Consider the following 20,023-nt stretch of genomic DNA (forward strand, 5'->3'; position numbering starts at 1 on the left):
CTGCCGACTCCTCTATGTGACATGTTTTTTTGCTAGAGTGCAGTGATGCATAGAAATACACAACCAGGTTCATTGCCGCAAATGGTGTCACTGCACCGCTAAATGCATGCGGTAATTTGCTGAGAAGCAGGACGCACTTCCCAGGTGGCGGACTGCACTAACTCACATTGGCACTGGTGCACTGCACTAGCTGTTACATTGGCTCTGGTGCATAGGCTCGCTCAGATGAAAAATGAGGGTGAGATTCATAGGAGGCAAATAAAGTTAAGCATCTTGTCTGTCTGCCCTGAAGAATAAGAAACAGGGGCAGCAGAGGAGAACATGACAGAAATAAATAGCTTCTGGAGGTGTTTAATTTTCACCTTTGATTATAGGTGGAGTCTAGAGAACCAGCTTGGGCTTTACACTTGGCTTTCAGATAGCTAAAGGAAACCATCCTGTGCGCTGAGTGCCAGCCTGTGAGATCTGGCAGATATTAATCTTACTTTTTTTTCCATATGATTTTCCAATAATTATAACTACATAGCACTGAGGTGATACTACACTTTAAGTTTTAGCATTTTACTGTTCATGTATGTTTTTCAGAACTGTAGCGTTTTTGCATGGATCAGACATTTTTTACCTGAATTCAGGTTTCTGAATATACTGAACAATAATCTGCTTGGCTTTCCTGGTAATTATATGTCAATGGTTAAGACTGCAAGAAAAACTGAAAAACCTGACTGACTAATGAGTAAAGTCAACACTCTTTGGTTTTGGCTGTGGATGCCAGGTAAGAAGTCTTAATTCTGTAATGATTATATGAGAAATAATAGGCTAGATAGTGCAAGAATAATGAAGAGAAAGAGTTGTAAAACAATCCTATATTAAATGTCATGTACTCAGCAGGTTAGGCTGATTAGATCTAGTGACAATATTTGTAAGACTTGCATAGGAAAGCAAAAGCTTTCATACATTCTTTTTCTCATCTCTTTTTTTTTTTCCCCCGGGAGAAAAAAAAAGGGCATTGACTCAAGTCTGGAAATGTATTTCAGAAACCTGTACATACAATAGTAAAGACTGTTCTGATATATGCACTTCAAACTCTAATCTAGATTCAAAAGGCCATTTGGACCTCAAGTTATAATTCTACCTATAAAGAAACAAATTTCAGGGAGAGTGCTATTCAATTTCGCTGGAAATATCAAAGTGACATGGAAAAACAATAGGTACCAATTTCCCTCTGGTTTTACTGAGTAACTCTCTGAAGTTCTTGGAAAGTTCCATCCTTTCTAACCTGGAACTGGAATTTGGCAAGGCAAAATTTGGCACCTTGAAACATCTTCTAATTCTTAAAACAGAGTGAGATAAATATGTCTTTGATGCAGCCCTGCCTGTTTGCAAATAAAGCGTAACACCCTACCTTGCTAAGCTCAGGAATACTCAATAAGAAGAAGGGATTTGATTTAATTTCATATTTTCTTCCCCTTTCTGGGAATCTTTCATCCAGCTCTCTGACCAGAAAGATATTTTCCTTTCACGCACACAATCCTATTGTCTCTGGGACTCCCTCAGCTTACCATTCCCTTCTGAATACTTATTGGTTTTTTCCTCCTTGAATTCTTCTCACAAAAAATCTATGTCAATCTAACTGAATCCCAACTCTGAGTTTAGAAAACCAACCTCCTTTGGGTGATACAGCGAATTCCTACTCCAGACTTGCATATAGTTTCTTCTACATGGAGGCACCTATTGCCTCAGTGACCCTTCCAAAAAGGGGCTCTGATTGCTTTACAAACTCACTGTGAATGAAAAGCAGCTGTTTGTTACACACCCCAGTAAGGTATAAACTAATTTATCATAGTGAGAGGGGATGCCCCCAGCCCCTTGCTTTCTGCTTCATTTTACCACAAGTCATCCCTTACTCTGGTCATGAGAGTGTCGGTGTGAAATTCGGTCAGAAATAAGTTTACTGCAATGATGTGACATGTCTAACTCTTCATACAGACAAGCACCTGGAGGTCTGCCTGAGCCACTCCTGCGTGACCAATACACCAACATGGTGCAGCACTGAATTAGGGAGAGATAACCTGAGTCCTCAGAAAAGCATAGGTGCATCAAATCATCACTGCGCCTCAATTCATAATCAGGCCTAATTGTCCAGGCACAGCACTGGCTATAGAAAAGCTTGTCCTTGTGCTTTGATCTGTGCCAGATAAAGGATCTCCTAAGTCCACTTCACAGCGTGCTATAAAACAGCATAGGATACACCATATGTTACAAGACACGTGGCATCTACCCTCATCTTCCTGCAGACTAACTCTTTAAAAATCAAATACTGCAATAGCCCAAAACCTGCCAATTTGTCCTTCTACTTCTTATGTGAACTCTGAGGTTTTTGTCACTTGAGCCTATTTTTGTAATAATATCTACAGAGACTCACTCGCTGTTCACAAATAACCAGGAAACACAGTTCCTAGACTGTGGCTCACATATGCAGGCAAGGGCTAGACAGAAGCAAGGGGGAAACCATTACCTCCTTTTCCAGTTTTTGGATGCCCTCCGTGTCTTTGTCTTGCTGGAAGACGAAGCTGTGAGGGTTGGCTGGTGCTGCCAGGACAAGATTATTCCATGCCTTAAGTTAAACACGTAAGCGTTTGAAGGACCAAGGCCATCATTCCTAAAGCTTTAATAAACTTTACAGTAGAAATAAGTTTCCCTTAACCCCATTTATTTAAACAATCCATATTGTTTTATATAGAGGAAACTATCCAATGCAAATACAGCTAAATATTTTAATGGTTTACACATTCATTTTAGAAAGTTTTCTTTTAATTTGTTAACTTTTGTTCCTTTGAACAGGCTCAACCTACTCATTTAATCCCTTGAGCTTTCAAGGGACAGCTTGCAGAAAGTTATATACACAAATATAACAAACATTTCAAATAAAGCACAATGCATAAAGCAGAGAAAGGGAAAAATTTGACAACAGCTGCTAGATTTAACACTAATAGTTTTGAAAGATTTTGGCTTAAAGGTTAAGAGTATCTTATGACAATAAGCAGACTTTGTATATAATGTCAACAGCCCTGTTGCAACATGTCCAGTTTTAATTTATTCTTGTTCGCTTGCATAAGACAAATAATATAATTATGTATGTCTGGTTCATGACATTCAAGTTGGAAAAAAATCAAATAAATCATGTTTTTTTAAGAACAGCAACTCCTAAAGCCTTTGGCCTAGGTCCCTTATTAACATTAGAGACATTTTTGTCTGAAAGTGATAACGTGAAAGTTTGCAAGTATTTATTTATTTTGATCAGATTTCATCTTTTTGAGCCTTTTTGCTTCCGAATAAGCTAGTGGTAACTAGTATCCTCCTTAGTCTTTCTTTTCTTTTTCTTTTTCTTTTTATGTCCAAAGAATGTTGCAAATGATATTAATTAGCAAAAAATGTAAGGCTTTAAGGGCTGCACTCATCAAACTTTGAGGCTCAATTTGGACCAGTTAGACATGCTGACAATTTGGAAATATTTTTATTCCCTGCTTATATTATTCTTCTAATGGAAAAATAACACAAGGGATATTAAAACTATATATTAATCACACATTATAGCATATACCATGTTTCAGTGTGTTTCCTAAGATCAGTCATCAATCAGTAAAACTGTTTATTCGCATATACGTATCAAAAAAGAATAAAAAATACTCTTTTTAGAATCGTATTCTTAGCTGATATAGAGCAGCCTCACATTAACCTCTCTGTGGAGCTCTTTACGTGAGAGGCGAAATTCATTTCACATGATTTTAGCTGTCTGGTGTAACACAATTAGTATAAACTAATTATGTAGGCTTCTATTATATTATGGAGAATTAGGCCCTTCTACAGGATGATACACATATCTGTCTGATACTTATGTTCAGATGGGATCCTAAAAACTGGAAGAGCCTATATCTTTCCTTTGACTCTGAAGGGAATCTAGGGTGTGGTTTACTTTAGATGTATAACTTCTAAGCAGCTTTATGTAGGTAAAGTGAAATCCACTCCAGGTGGAGATCTGGACTTTTAATATAAAGTACCGTATCTACTTTGAATAAAAATAGCAATACATTTTAATGGTTTCAAATAATGCTTTTTGATCCCTTAAGGAGGATGTAATAGGGTGAATTCATTTTTAGGTTTTTTTATATGCGTTTGTTTTACACAGAGGGACTACTCTGGCTTCAGTGAAAAATTTCATGAGTTAAAGGAGATTAAATGAAATCAAAATCTCACTAAGGGAAAGATGAGATAGTACTAAGATGGATGGCAAAAATAAGGTCTAATATAGAATGCATAGGCTTAGCATGAAATGTGCATGGAGAGCTTGGAAAGTACACTAGTGACATGTATCTGTGTAATGGTTCCAAAGCATTTTCTTTTGGATGATATTAAGACTTTATAAAACAAACATATGCTCGTGCTAATACTGTTTTGAAGTAAATGTATTAATGCAAAAATGTCCAAACAAATGTGCCAGATTTCCTCAGGGTTTAACTCCCACAGCAGCAAAAGAAGTAGTCCAGAGTGTTTGAAACACTTTCCATAGGAGCATTTTTACCATGCCAAGAATCAAAGCAGGAGTGCTGTACAGTTGTGGCAATGCAGAAACCTCTGCAGCATATGCGTTGCAAGAACGCTGCTGCATCCCGGAGGGGCAAGAGTCCAGGTGTCCTTCTTCTTGGGTATGAGATGCAAGAGAACCAGGGTGGTTTTGATTTACAGAAGGGAATTGTCGGTGTGACAGGGCAGAGACTGTGAAAACCTTCTCATCTATGAGAAGGGAGCTGGAGAGAGGCTAATCAGTGGAAAGACCTATGCCTTTGCCGGCACTAATCAGTGGAAAGACCTATGCCTTTGCCGGCACATCAGTGCGCTGTCACTGTGTTGAACCAAAAGACATCACCCTCAGTACAAGGGGCAAGGCAAGGCCCCACCGTCACATTTACCAGCAAACACACAGGAACTAATAGTCCTCCAAACGCCAGGGACCTGCACCGTATCAGGTAAAACCGACCCCACCTTACTTCCCAGAAATTGGAAGACCTATAATCAGCCACAGGGTGATGACGTCACTGTGGCTGGTTTTGTTTCTTCATATTTTAAAACAGTTATGCAAATGCCATTTTGTGGAGAAACATGTTTTTAATAAATAGACTTGCTTCTTGGTTTGCTACCAGTTTGATCATCAAAACTTTCCCACCACATCCAAATCTGTCCACCAGGAAAAATGCTGGTAAACCTGCACTGGCCAAGCCAGGCAGGCAGAATACCAACCCTTTGGGGATAATCCTTTAATGCTTACAAGGTATTCAGCCAGAGTTTTGCAGGCAGAGGACTGAATCAAGCATTTATTAACCAGATGATCTTGTTACTCCTATAAAGAACCTTGGATAAAACTGTACATTTAAAACTCTTTATCTGCTATATATGCCAGACTTGGATTTACTAGAGGGGAGAGAGGAGAAATAGAAGAGGAAATGCTGAGGGAACTCTAGCTGCTCCCATTACTACTCGTTAGTTCAGCACATAAAATTGCAGTCCCTGCTGCAACCCCCAATTCACTGCCTCGCCTTTCATACTGGGCCTTTGTTCACTGCCCAAATAACTCCAATACCATCCAAAAAAGCGTGCAGATATGTATCAGGTGGAGTTCCTGGCTTGCGTATGTGTGTGAGTATATATGCACACACATGTACATATGCACATAGACATAAATACATATTCCTGTAAATATCCACACAGACAACAATTTTTTCCTAATAAATTATTTGTATTCATTAATTATTTTTTTTCTCAGCCTTTTCTTGGGTAAAATACTAAATTACTGTTTTTTCTTTCTTTCTTTCTTTCTTTCTTTCTTTCTTTCTTTCTTTCTTTCTTTCTTTATAGGGGTCAGACTGCATTGTTGAATCACTTTAAATCCTGAGTCAGGAACATGTCACAGAGTTATAAAATGGTACTGTTGATGGAGCAGCCTAGCGCTGATAGGAGAGGTATTGATTGCAGATCTACTTTTAGATTGCATTTGTGCTCTGCAGTCCTTTTACCTGGTCATAAAATATAAGTGGGCTTTACAAAAAAATAGCAGTCCACTTAGGAAGTCTCTTAACAGGTTTTTTGAGCTTAAATGTACATTCCTTTAAGTACCTGTTAATTACTTTACTGTGATGATGCGCACCTGTACAATGTCAGACTGCCTACAAAGCCCATTGTTAACCTGCCCATCAGCCATTTACTGCCCATGATTCACAGTCGAGGGGTCTAGGATTATTGTCTACTGGGAATTACGTTTTAGTAGTACAACAGTGTGCTGGAGATGTCTTAATGGCTGCTCAAGTGAGATTGTTATAATGCCCACATTGTTGTTCTAGCCAGCACACAGCCTGATTGCTTTTTAAGTTATGGCATCAGCAAGCTCCAGGTCATCTGCACTTAAATCACATGCACATATCTGAAATGTTGATGTGGTAACTGGTAGCAATGTATACAATACTTTTAACTTCCAATGTGGTGGGTGCTTGGGATCAGATTATACGAAGTGTGCAAGTATGCTTCAACCTTTAGAGCTACAGCAAGCTTTGCTGATTTTAAATGTCATCGTAAATTTTGCCTTGAACACTTCACCTCAGCTCATGTGCAGCTTTCCCCTTGATAAACTGGAGGATAAAGAGTATAAGTGGGTTGCATTAAAACTCATGTACACCTCCTGCATGCCCCAGATCATCAGTTTGCTAGAAACGTGTTCAGATGAGGAGAGATGTAGGGTATAGACATCTCTACTTATACCTCTCTTTCTTTTGGACAAGTATTCCTGCACTGGAGCACACGCGCACATGCACATACACACAGACAGATAAATACACGTAGAGTAACATACACACACTGCATCACAGGAAAATAGCACAGGGGACTGTAGAAAATCCATTTTCTAACATTTTCTGCTGGTTTCTTCCCCTTTCACCACCCTGTAAGAGATTGAGAACATCGGCTGAGTTCTCCTGGGAACAGCTGGAGCAAAACATGTCTTTGAATTCACTGCCAAGGTGTCTATGGCACTTAGATGAAGCCTTTAGCAGCATTATTTCTTTTCAGAGTCACAACCACCAGGCTAAACTGTCCTGATTTCTTTTTTTTTTCCCTCTTGTTTTTTGGTGATGGTGTACAGGCATTGACATACCCAAGTAGATGTAGAAAGAAAATAAGGCATTTCTAATGGGTTTGGAGTCTATAAAGTTACCTGGCAGCACTTGTAACTTGAGTTGATTGGAAACATTGGATGTTTCCCACAGAAAAAGAAAAATGATCTTCAAACAGAACAGCAACAAGAACACACACACCATCCCCCTACCTCAAATTTTCCACTGTAAAATTAAGGAATGCAAAAACTTTGCCTAATCATTCCAGTTTCCTTCCCAACACAAAAATCAATTTTTCTACAGATCCTTTTCTATTTAAAAAACATATCAGTAACTCACTCCCTCCCTCCAATTTTCAGTCAAAAGCAAATTTGAAGGAACATATTTTAACTCATCCCATTGTAATGTCAAGAACTTGACTCGAGAAAAAATTTGAATACTTCAAGGCATCTGATCTTACCTATTATTAAATAAATAGGACTCTTCCTCATTAAATGAATTTGTATTCCAATAGTAGTTGCAAACATTACCTCCTTCAGCTGGCATGCCATCACTGAAATGGCGCACTTCTCAAACAACTTTCCCTTTTATCAAAAACACAGAACTGGAATTTTTAACAGATGGTATTTTCACTACTTACTTTGAAATTTTTACAGAGAATGAGCTAAACACATTGACTTGGGCAGGAGGAGAGGCAGTGCAGGGAAATAAGGAGGGAAGGCAGGAAGGAGAAGAGATTTTCATAAGTGCTCAATGTGGACTTTTTTCCTCGCATTAAAAATAAGAATTTTATCCTAGGTTTCAATGGGATCAGAGTAAGAGCAACACTGAGCACTTTGGAAAAAAAATTACACTCCCCAATGTTATTAATATGAGTCATAATTAGAGATGGAACATTTGATCCAAACCCCAATTAACTTCAGGGGAAATTTGGATCCAAACTTTATGGCTTGAATTTATTTGTACACTGGGCCAAGACAGAACTCCTGACCCAGTGCTGTCCAATCCCTCCCCCACTAACAAATCCTTGGGGGAATTAGAGATGCATATCTGGTTCAAGATCTGACATTTGTGGTTTGGAGCTTGTTTGACAGTATATTTTACACATTAAGAGCACTTTCCACCTCAAAATGCCATTTGTGCTTTAAAAAATGCATCTGTACAGGAGGCTGATTCTTAGGAAGAACCCAGTCAAGCCAAGTGATATGCTTTCCTCAGCATGTTTGCAAATAGATGAAAATGCTCACAGATTACCCATTTTCTCAAAACTTTCTGTCTTTTGATTCAGAAAATTCTCCCTGGAGCACTAGGTGCATTTTCTCATTCAGGCAGTAATCCTCAGGGTTTGACTCTCTCTTTCTTGCTCATGTGGAATCACAGTGTTTTCAGTTTGATTAGTCATTAAGCAAGTCACTACCCAGCCTGAAGATGTGTGGGTAAACTAGGCTTTAGTGTCACAGACAGACCTGGGAAATGTACCTGATAATCCAAGACCTTTGTAAGACCATGTGCATCTAACAGTGAGATCTTCAAGGAGGTTTAGAAGGAGGCGCAGGTGGTCCAATATTGAAAGCTTTATTCTAAGGTCAGTAAAATTAACTTTAGCACTGCAAGGACTCTGAAATGCATTAGAAAACATTTTTTCCCACAAGGCAAATTAGCTAAAACAAACAAAAATTGTGACATTAAATATAATTGAATGTTACCCAATTTTATGTAGCTCTAGGTTGGATAGACTATGACTTGATACATTTTTTCTCCCACCCTATCTAGCAATCTTGTTCAAAATTACTGGAAAATATTGTCTTTAGGAAGCCAATCATTAATTATTTATGAGCAGTATTTTACTGAAAGAGTTTAAGCTGTTTGGTTGAGTTACAAACTCCATGGAGAGTTGTGAAAAAGCTTTTTTCCCACCTTTTCAGTCAGTGAATGATTCATTAATCCCAGAGTATATACAAATATTTAGGAGGCAGCAGCATCCACAGGATAAAGCATTTGCCTCAAGAAGAATTCCTTCTCCTCTTAGTCCAGCTGTGTGACTTAGGGTGATTCACTTCTCGCTCTTCATGCCTCAGTTTCCCATGCTGTAACTTGGCATGTGTCTTTTTTTATGGAGAGTTGTGTGCTCTGTGGATGAGTGGATGAGAAGTCCTACACAGGAGTTGTGCTTTCATGTTTGTGAGAGCAGCCCCAGAGCCTAAGTAGGACAGAATATGAAAGAGATGGTAGGACCTGCCTTTGGTAGCCAGCAGAGAAAACACTTGATTTTTTATCACAGGCTGGAACAGTGGTAGTATTCCAAAGGACTGGTCAGACAATGATGACATTACTAAAGCAATAAAAAGGAGGGCCACAGGTCAGTGTTCAGAAGAGTACCTGACACACTATCTTGGTCCATAACATAATGAATTGCATATTGCACTGTTATATTGCACAGGGGCAAACCTGTGATTCCTCCAGCTGTGCTGCAGAGAGGCAGAGCAGCGTAAGCACAGGGTCGTGCTGAAGCAGTCCTGTGTAATCCAGCCTGGAACTAGCTCAGCACACGGGCGATTAGCCTGGGTCTGCCTGCACTGACAGATGTGGGAGATGTGGGCATACCCTCAGCTGCCTGGAGCCAGATTTCCACCAGTAACATTTAAGGACCTAAAAATTCATATTCATAACCTATTTTTCCAAAGATTGGCAGAGTTTTTGAGTTAAGTGTCCAGCTCTTCTTACTTTCACAACCCAGCTAGCTCCAAGGACTACGGGCAGCAGGCTCTTACCACTCTATTTAATGCCTAGTCTATGTTACGATGCAAGAAAGCAATCACAGCATGTTCAGTTAAGGTCTCTCCAAGCCTCTCCACAGCTCTCAGGCTGTACCTGGTTTACCACATAAGAACAGGACAAATTCACTGGTGGTAAAAAGGCTTCCTATAGATTTTGGCTTAATTTGGGAATCTAGGCAGATGGATAGCAAAGTAAATACTTGCTATAATTACAACACATTGATTTACTGCTTTCTGGGAAACAGTACAGCATTGCAGTAATAACAAAGTTGTTCGTGATTGTGTGTGTGTGTATGTGTATATATGTAGGTGTGTAGATATATATACACGTGTATATATATATGAAAGTAAGTGAAATATTCCAGATTGACAACACTGTAGCAGAAAAAAAAATTGGCCCCATGTACAGTATAGGATTTTTCCTTTTCTTTGTTCACAAAATGCATTTTACCATGGGTGATAGAATTTTTGCATCATGAATATTTTATACCAGACTTTAGCCAAAGCCATGATATATCCCAGAAATTAACTTAGGGAAATCTGGTTCTCATTATTCTCTGATGTTCATTGATTTATTTGCTTTCTCAGACAAAGAATTTTAGTCCCCAAACTTGGTATCTACTTAGCTTATTCTTAACCCTTCTGGGGGGGGGGGGGTATATATAATTTATTTCTTGGGAAAGTGTTGAATCACTCTTTTTTCATTCTATTGGACTAACTTCTTCTATTATTTGCATCAGCATAAATCAAAATATTTTCCATCCATGTAAGTAGAATTTGGGCCATCTTGTCTACTCTTATATTTGCATTTGAAAGACTTAATGGCCTGACGGGAAGAAAAAAAAAAGAAAAAAAAAGAAAAGGAGAAATGTATTCATCTGAAATAGAATTTTATATATTCTTTAAATATCTAAGCCCTAAACTGCAACTGATTCTCTTCCCTCCTCCCATTTCAATTCCCACCCAGCATCTGAGTAACTCTGAAAGCATCTGAACTCATCAGGCACACCACATTTGGACCTGGACGTTCTCTAGGCACCTGCAGTTCTGCATTGTGTGCATGCCCAGATCTACCCAGGCCTTAATGGGATCCAGAAACTCAGCTGCATGGTGCCAAAGTTCCCTAAAGGGCTTAATCCCATAAACATGCCTAAAGCCCAGTTCATATGCTCTAGTAGGACCAGGCCTCTCACAAGCTGTAATCGTTTCTGTTATCTTTTAAAACAATTTTCTGGAAAAGACGGTGGTGTTCACTGGGTTTTGCAAAGTAGTCAGCTTAATAGTGAATTTACCCGTGAGGTATTTAAACCTGAATACAATTCCTTCCACAGCCTGAGGGGGACTTAACTCCTAGCTCCTCACACTCTACGGAGTTCTCTATCCATCACATAATAGTGTGTCATAAAACACGATCCTACGTACTGCTCTGTTTGAAGCTGTGCTATTGTACCATAAAGACAGCAATGTTCCTGCATTGAGCAAGGAGCAACTGATGCCCCTAGATTATTTATGAACTTAGCGTACAAGGTAAAAAGACCAAAAAAAGTAGCACCAAAGATTCGGAAGTCAGGTGCTTTCTTGTAAATCCCTTCCAGTCCCTACTCGTTGCACAAATAGGATGAGCTCGGGTTCAACAGGAAATAAGAAAACTACTGTATAACTCAATGGTAATAAAAATTATTTGTTCTCCTTCAGTCCAAGAAGACAGACTCAAACTTTACTCTCCAAATTCCTACCAATTTGCCTTTCTCCGGATGGAACAGCTTCATCAACTTCACCTTTTTCTACTGCTCTTAGAAAAAATGATACCTACATGGCCACAGGAGGCATTCAGCCTCCTGATGGGGAGAAGCATCTTCCCAACAATGTGATTTAGGTTTTCAAACTATGAGAAGCAGAGGAAGCTTAGACAGTGTCATGAATCAAGAAACAGCCCACTGAAGATTACAGCTGAAGCAGGAGATATAGTTGCCATGCAGTGACTTGTTCAACCCTTCTGGTAGGGTTCACTGCAATTACTAACACAATGCAGTAAAGGGCTGTCTTTTGAAATGCTGAGCTTGCACAGCTTCTTCCAGCTTCCCTAAAAACAAACAAGAAAGAAGGCCATAAAATGGCAGGATCTGGTTTTCTTTAGGTTTAGCAAGTCTTGAGCTATTTAAATTCAATATAAGAGTTTTAAAAATAAATAAATTTTAAAAACCCCTTTGAATTGGAATTTTGCAGGATTCTATCTAACTCACAGGAGTAGTATTAAGACCCGGGACTTCTTACCTCATGGCCATGATTTTAAATGAAATAAAGAACTACACTGACAGGAACTATCATTTGCTATGCATTCAGTAGCTTGTGTGAAACTAGACAGCTATGCCAGGCAACGAAGCCCGTTAATTCCAGTAGTTAACAGCACTTAACTACATCAGGGCTGTGTTTCAGCTTACAAACATGACTACACATTTCATCACTGGCCCATTAATGTCTTAGTTTTACATCTTGTCCTGGATAAACAGATCCCTGCTAGAAGAAAGCCCTAAAGTAGGTCCATTTGTGGTCACACATGAGCTCCTCTGTCTACAGGTGACTGGCAAAGAGCAGCTGCACTGAACTTTGGTCTGTGTGTTCCCACCTCTACAGGCAGACCTCTCACACTGCAGCTCTCTCCAGCCTTCTGGTTTGTACCACACAACCCTTTTAGCAAATTGCATTATGAGCACCACTAGTATGAAAGAGGAGATTATGTTGTGTATTTTTAAAATCATGTTCTTTTCTGGAGAAAATGCTCCATAAAATTGACCTGAGAATATAGATAAGACAATGCCTTAGATTGCTACCCCATTTTAGAATACTTTAACTGTTTTATGTTTAGAATTTTCTTCATTCTTATAATTTATCCTGCTTATGTTGGTTTACTTTGAATAGAAAATGACCATAAGAGATGTTTCAAGATTTTTAGTGATAGTATCTGGTCAAAGCATGTCAAACCATCCAGATTCCCACTAAATGTTTTCACAACTGGTTCAGCTAGAAGACACCTGTGAGCTGGGAGACCCACAACTGTCTAAAAATGGTTTAGCTGTGTCACTCTCTCCTATTTTATATCCCCGCCAAACCAGCATGACTTAACCATAGTTAAGTTAATCAGGTAGATGGAGACTGATATGTGGGCTTCTCTGTAACAGCTAAACTTTGTGGCATTAATGTATTTGTTGTTTTACTATACAGACTAAAAATGGTGCATTACTATTTGTAAGTCATCTTTCATGTGAAACATTTGAAATACATTCAGTCTTACTGAAAACATCCTGATTTTGCAGCTTCTTTTATTTTGTGCAGCTTCTTTTATTTTGTGAATTGTTCAAAAAAGTTAAAAGTTGAAACATTCATCATTAACTTTTTACACTTTTTTGCAAAAAACCCTTACAAGAACCTGAAGAAATGAGTCCTCTGAAACCAGCAGAGACACTGCTCCTAAAAAAAATCAGATTGCTCAGTTTTATACTGAGAGAAAGTCGCTGTGAAACTTGTAATATTTGAAATTAAATTCTCCAAGATAATAGAAATAAAGGGATACCTAATGTCCTCCACGCAAGGCTGAAAATTCACTCTATAATGCACTGCTGAGTGAGCAAATAAATAGCAAACTCACTGTTTCCTGTAGCATGTTAGGTACCTGCTTATTGTTGAAATGGCTTGTGACACTAGTATTTTTTTATATTCCTGAAAATAAAGTTTTACCAGTAACACAAAAAGCCCACAGTATTAGTGTTATACTTGTAGGCTGCCTGCCAATTGTTTAAAAGGCCATTGGATACATAACACAATGAACATGAGGGATTATTAAAAATAAACTCACATCTTGGTGCTTAAACATTTTCTCTCTCTTTTCCTTAAGAAGTGATCACTACAGCATATTTTTTGGGGGAAAAAAAAGCATAACCAAGGGCAGCAGAACTAGATGAAATTTTTATGCGAAAGAATCCATTAAAAATGCTCTTTGGCTGTCTGTTTGTGCCCTTGAGTCTCACGAGTACAGTTGGCAAGAATAGAAAATCACTTATGGACTCAAAAAATGATATAGTACATTTCCTACCCTTTTAAATCCTTTAATGTGTCCCCAGCATCCCATGTAATTTAGGGAGGAACATCAGAAAGTTTGGATACTTTTCTGAACCTTGTTCAAAGAATTCCAAATACTTTAGGTTGTAAAAATGGGATGGAAATTCTATAAGAAAAGCCTTTCTTAAAGATTTTCATACCTTTGCATGGAATTAGTTTAGATCTCTGCAGAAATGAAAGAGCATGGAACAATTGCAGAGGTTAATCATATCTTTCTAATTTCAGTAATTTGATGGTCTGCATTTCAGTTGATTCTTAGGCAGTGGGAGCTATTCCTTTTTGGGACAATGGTAAGGCCTGGTGAACAGGCTTAACTAATTTATTTAATTTCGCTGAGATGTACTTTAGGGATTAATAAGGAACAGCAATTGATGCCTTGCCACATGCGCTCTGGACTGTGATTTCTTTGCTCTTCTTAGCTGTTTCACAGCCTTTCTCAAGCCCAGAAAACAATCATAAATCAAACTAAATATTTATATAGCTTTTTGGCATTTTTCATGCGTGAGTGAAAAAGACGATGGGTAAGTTGGTCATAAAAATTCCAAGGAAAAATATTTTATGGAAATTTGCCGATTTGTCAAAATACAAGTGCTTTACAGAGGGTGTTTGATTCTGTTGATACTGCAGTTGATGTAAAGAGGATCTAGCATGCTTACAACTACACTGCACTGAGGGAATGAATGGACTGTTCAGAATACATCCCATGAACAGAGACATGAAATCTATTGGTGGAAATACTCCAGATTTTTATTAGTGGAATACAAAGCAGAATTTGGTCTCAGGTTTCTGCTTTGAGAATGCTGAGATCTAAAACACATCTAGGAAACCATTTTAGGTTGGAATAAGTAACTTCAATAACAACGATAATTAGTCAATGAACGTGTAGAGCAAGATCTCTCTTACCTAACCTAAATGACCAGAATAGGCACCAAGGCTCCACAAGCTAATAACGGAGAGTGCTAATTGTCTCCAAAGACAACTTTTTAAATTAAACATGAACAACAGTTCAAATAGAACAAGGAGGCTAAATCTAGCCAGTAGGAAAGGTTGGGCACATCATTTGTCTGAGGTCTCCCTTTCCAAGGAAATATTTGTATATGGCACAAATCCATTCATCCAAGATCCAAAATACAATGGGAACTCTACATACTTAATGTAACATGGATAATTTGATTTTAGAGAAAACTTTGAACCAGAATCTTCTGCTTCCTGAGTTTCCTAACTGTGAGATTTACAGGACGGACTGAGAAGCACAAGCTTCCCTCTTCCAGTAGGAGCTATGACAATGTGCAGCCCATGGGCTGGAGGAAACACGGTGTCTGTTTCCTGTGGCCATGAATTTTTGTATTCTGTATTCTAAGATGCAAACACCATAGCTATTTTAATAAATTAAGGTGTATTTGGGGATTGGTTGCAAGCACTGAGATTTGGTCATCTAAGCTGCTAAACTGATAGCATGGATGCTAACACAGTTTTGGCTTGGGCTCAGTTAGCGTTTTCCAAAATCGTTCCCAAACACAGTTCAGGATTTACCACATGCCCACCCTGTTCTGGGGAGACCATAGTATGGACGTGGCCAGATCATTTCAGTTGGCCTCAAGGCCAGAGAATGGGTCCTTGTACTCTAGTTTATGGGTACCAGTATAACCAGACAGTTCTAAGAGCAGAGCAAGTAGTCCAGGTCTGTCTTGCTCCTGCTGGTTACCCTGAAGATGGTTGTTCAGCTTTTCTCCTGCCTAACTCTTGTCAACTACTACCTACAGTCTCACAGGCAAGACATCCTCATAGGAGCTAGGGAATGTCTGTAACACTACTCCTGCTCTTTCCAGCTCCTTATAATGAGTCTATAGGTACACTTACCTAGCTAAGCCACAGGCTGATCAAGATCAATACTGGAATTCAAAAGACTAAAGTGTTTTGGCTATTTTTAAGTGAAAGCAGTGTGTATCATGTATGGAACTTGGATCTTCTTCAGTCCATGATGTCTGCAATATGGATCTGAACAATCAAGATATCCAGTGCAAAAAGGAAATCAGGTATACAGTACTGTAAGCTACTATTTAGCATCATAACAGCCAACAAGACCAGAACAGTCTCATGATGTCTTCCATTAAAAAAAAAATATAACATGGAACATGCCTGCACTTAGACATAGAATCACAGTATCACAATATCACAGAATCACAGAATCAGAGAATGGTTAGGTTGGAAGGGACCTCTGGAGGTTGTCTAGTCCAACCCCCCTGCCCAAGCATGTCCAGACAGCTTTTGAATACTGCAAGGAGGGAGAGTCCACAACCTCTCTGGACAACCTGTGCCAGTGCTTGGCCACTCTTCCAGTGAAAAAGTATTTCCTGATGTTCAGGAAGAACCTCCTGTGTTTCAGTTTGTGCCACTGAAAAGAGCCTAGCTCCCTCTTCTTTACACCCTTCCTTCAGGTATTTATATACATTGATAAGTTCCCCCCCCCCCCCCAAGCCTTCTCTTCTCCAGGCTGAACAGCCCCAGCTCTCTCAGCCTTTCTTCATATGAGAGATGCTCCAATCTCTTAATCATGTTAGTGGCCCTTTGCAGGACTCTCTCCAGCATGTCCATGTTTGTTTTGTATGGGGGAGCCCAGAACTGGACACAGTAAAATGAATAAAACCCAAGAACAGTGTTAAAAGATAACGTAAGGTTTAAAGTCAAGTATACAAAATATAGAAAATGGTGAAATCTAGTTTTCCACAGGCAACGTAAATTCAGCCTGTATGCATGTGTTCATTAGTGTAAGGTCTTGAATTAGATGTTCACCTACTACTTCCACAATGAAAAAAACCCGAACAAAAAAACCCCAAAAAATGACAAAAACTAATTTAAGCTGCCAACAACTTGATATCATAATTCTATCCTATTACATGTCAGAAACTGAAGTACAAATCAATGTAAACAGCTTCTGCGGTTTTTTACGATAAGTAGAAAATTCAGCTGTGCAAGCGATGAACTTCTGCTAGTGCTATGTAGGGGGTATTCAGATTTCAGGTAGTGAAACTTGTGGAGGAACTCGATCTAACTTTAGCAACCAACTTACAGATGAATGCCTCCTGAAGCATTTTTCCTCAAGTTAATGCCTAAATTTCCTATAAAGTTAATGGATGAAGGGAGGTGTCTGAAGTCATAAAGGAGGAGTTCATCTTAGCCTGTCCTTAGGCACTTGGAATTCCTTCATGCTTTCATCCTTACCTGCTTTCCTTTATTTAGGACAAATTTGGATGACTTAAACACTTTTGGAATGACTGATTCAGATACATGAAGGAAGTATATCTGACTTAGACTGCCTGGGTTTTATCCATAATTCAGCTTTCCAAAGATGTTGGCTTAAAATTCAGTGGATCTATTGTTCAGGGGATAGGGAGGCTCATTATTTCCTAAAGTCAACAGCCTCCGAGTTGTCTCAAATTGGCCATAAGTCTAGGAAGAAATTAATCAGGACTCCAAAACATAACTCAAAGTAGCTAGATTAGTTATATTGTATTACGTCTCTGAATGTCTCAAACAGGCCATATAAGTTAGAAACAGAGGTTGTGGCTGTGGTAGTGTGAATCTTTACATTTTTAGAAAGTTAAATGCTCCACAGACACTTTGTCTTTCATTCTTGGGACTTCAAAGAGACCTTTATCTCTGTCAGAAGGTTACAGCATTATGCATGCTACTGATTTTTATATAATTTTATTCCAGGGGTGCAATTATATATATTCATACATATATATGCCCATACACATACACATATATACATGGTCACAGAAACATATATGTATGCATATGCATACATATGGGTGTGCTTGTATATGGGCATATGTATGAATATAAATATAAATAACTTTACAAATAGCTGTTTTATTCAAGTTTGTTGATAGCTTGAGTTAACGAATGGTTAGAATTTTGGCAAGTCCCACTGGAGTTTGGATCCAGTGCTCATAAAACTAAGCAAAATCCTGGAATCTCATCTAAAAATGGACCTTTTGTGGCATGTCTCATATTATTGTTACATATGATCCATAAGGTCTGCTGAAAAAATCATAAAAAACTGGAAAGCAGAATTATTAATGAAAATCAGGTTCTATTTAAAGCTGGTGGTTTGGCATTATTGAAAAACTATGTGATTTCAGACTATAAAAATCTTCACTTACCCATTTCGTGACAATTTCTTTTAATTACTTTTAGTCAGAAGCAATTCCCATTTTTATTTTCTGACAATTTCTTTCTTTTCTTTTTTAAGCAATGATGTAGTCTGTTGGAACGAGTAGCGGACAAAATAACATTTCTCTAAGTAGTCTGTGAGCACTTGTCTATGCTGCGGCATTCAATGTTTTAGAAACTTCTCTGAGCAATACCATGTATAAGTAACTTGTTCTCCTATGCTCTCTATATTTAGTAAAGAAGCTTGTTTGGAACCCCACTGTGCCCATGTGGTTTCTATATATAATTTGGTTGTATAATGAGAGAAAAAGACAAAGCAACCCATAACATGCCCGATATTGTACAGGACACAAATGAAGATGGTCTCTGCTGCCAATGGTTTACTGCCCAACATCTCCAACATGAACGTTACTCTGTTGGATGGACCCCCACCTCCATATGGAGCTCTACAGCAGCCAATGGACTCCTTGATATACACTGGTCTCTGCATATGCAGTTCATTATGGGGCTGTGGCCCAAAAGACATACATGAGAAAGAAAACAGAGAGAAGAGAGTAGAGAATACACACATTTCAGTTAGCATATTCAAAGATAGCTCAAAGGCATATGATTTCCATTAAAACTCAATTGAATGTCACTTACAGAAGGCTATATTGGCAGGTGGCATACAAAAGGAACATCCCACCTGAAAGAGGTGTTGGTAACATTCTTTGTTATACCTGTAAGGATCATCTGTGCATTTTGATCAATGCAATTTCCAAAGAAATACCTTAATAAAAGCAATAAATTTAACTGTTTGAAGGTTTCCTATAGAGGACTGGATTATAAATAAACTTGTAGCTGTATTTTCAAACTATTTCCAAATGCAGTTACATCTTAGCTTGGGTAACATGAATAATCCTAAATATTTTAGACTGTTCTACACCTTCAATGTGCAGCATAAAATGAACTAAGTAATATGATATTACTTGCAGTTGTACTTTACATATAGTCCAAGTTACAGCCATGGAAACAGCTTCAGCAAGGGACAACAGAAAAGATTTTAACACACATGAATAAAATCAGTGGCTAAGAAACACGTGGGTGGAACGGGAAATACACTTCAACTGAGACCTCAACTCCTGCACAGAAAAAAAAATAAAGTAACCTCCTAGGATGGAATTCCACTTGTAGGGATTGTGGTGCCAGGGACAAGACATGGAGGAAACTGCCTCTGTGAGAACTAAGTAGCAGTAATTTCCTTACCTATTCCCAAATCTTCCATCTACAGAGATTATTGACAGAAGTGCAGTTAATCTGCCTGAACCCTAATCAGGTATTATTGATATTTTTAAATTTCTATTTCTGGGTTCTTCTCAGGCTGATAGCAGCTGTTACTATAGCGTGGGATTTGGAGTGGACAGACAACTTAACGTGAATTTTCACCAGTCATGCATCTAATACAATGCTTGAAATAAGTAAATAAAAAGTGGGGGAGGCGAACGGGATGGGGGACACAGACACAGGATGACAGGGTAGAAAGAAGAAGGGTAAAGTGAGATACTTTATGTAAGAAAAGTGGTATTTCTCCAGCTCGTGATACCTTCAAAACAAGACTGGATACTTAAGTAAAAACCAAAACATTCTGTTAAAAAGGAAGCCTATAGTTTGTGGAATGTAATAGCTTATGTTATATGGCAGTTCAAGCTAGATAATAATAGTGTCCTTTCTGCCCTTAAACCCTTTGATTCAGCAAGTCTGCTGTCTTACTAATAGAAAGAATTGATCCCCCTTTATTCAAGGATGATTTTGTGT

Source organism: Mycteria americana, chromosome 3 (genome assembly GCF_035582795.1).
Source record: "Mycteria americana isolate JAX WOST 10 ecotype Jacksonville Zoo and Gardens chromosome 3, USCA_MyAme_1.0, whole genome shotgun sequence".
Lineage (NCBI taxonomy): Eukaryota > Metazoa > Chordata > Aves > Ciconiiformes > Ciconiidae > Mycteria > Mycteria americana.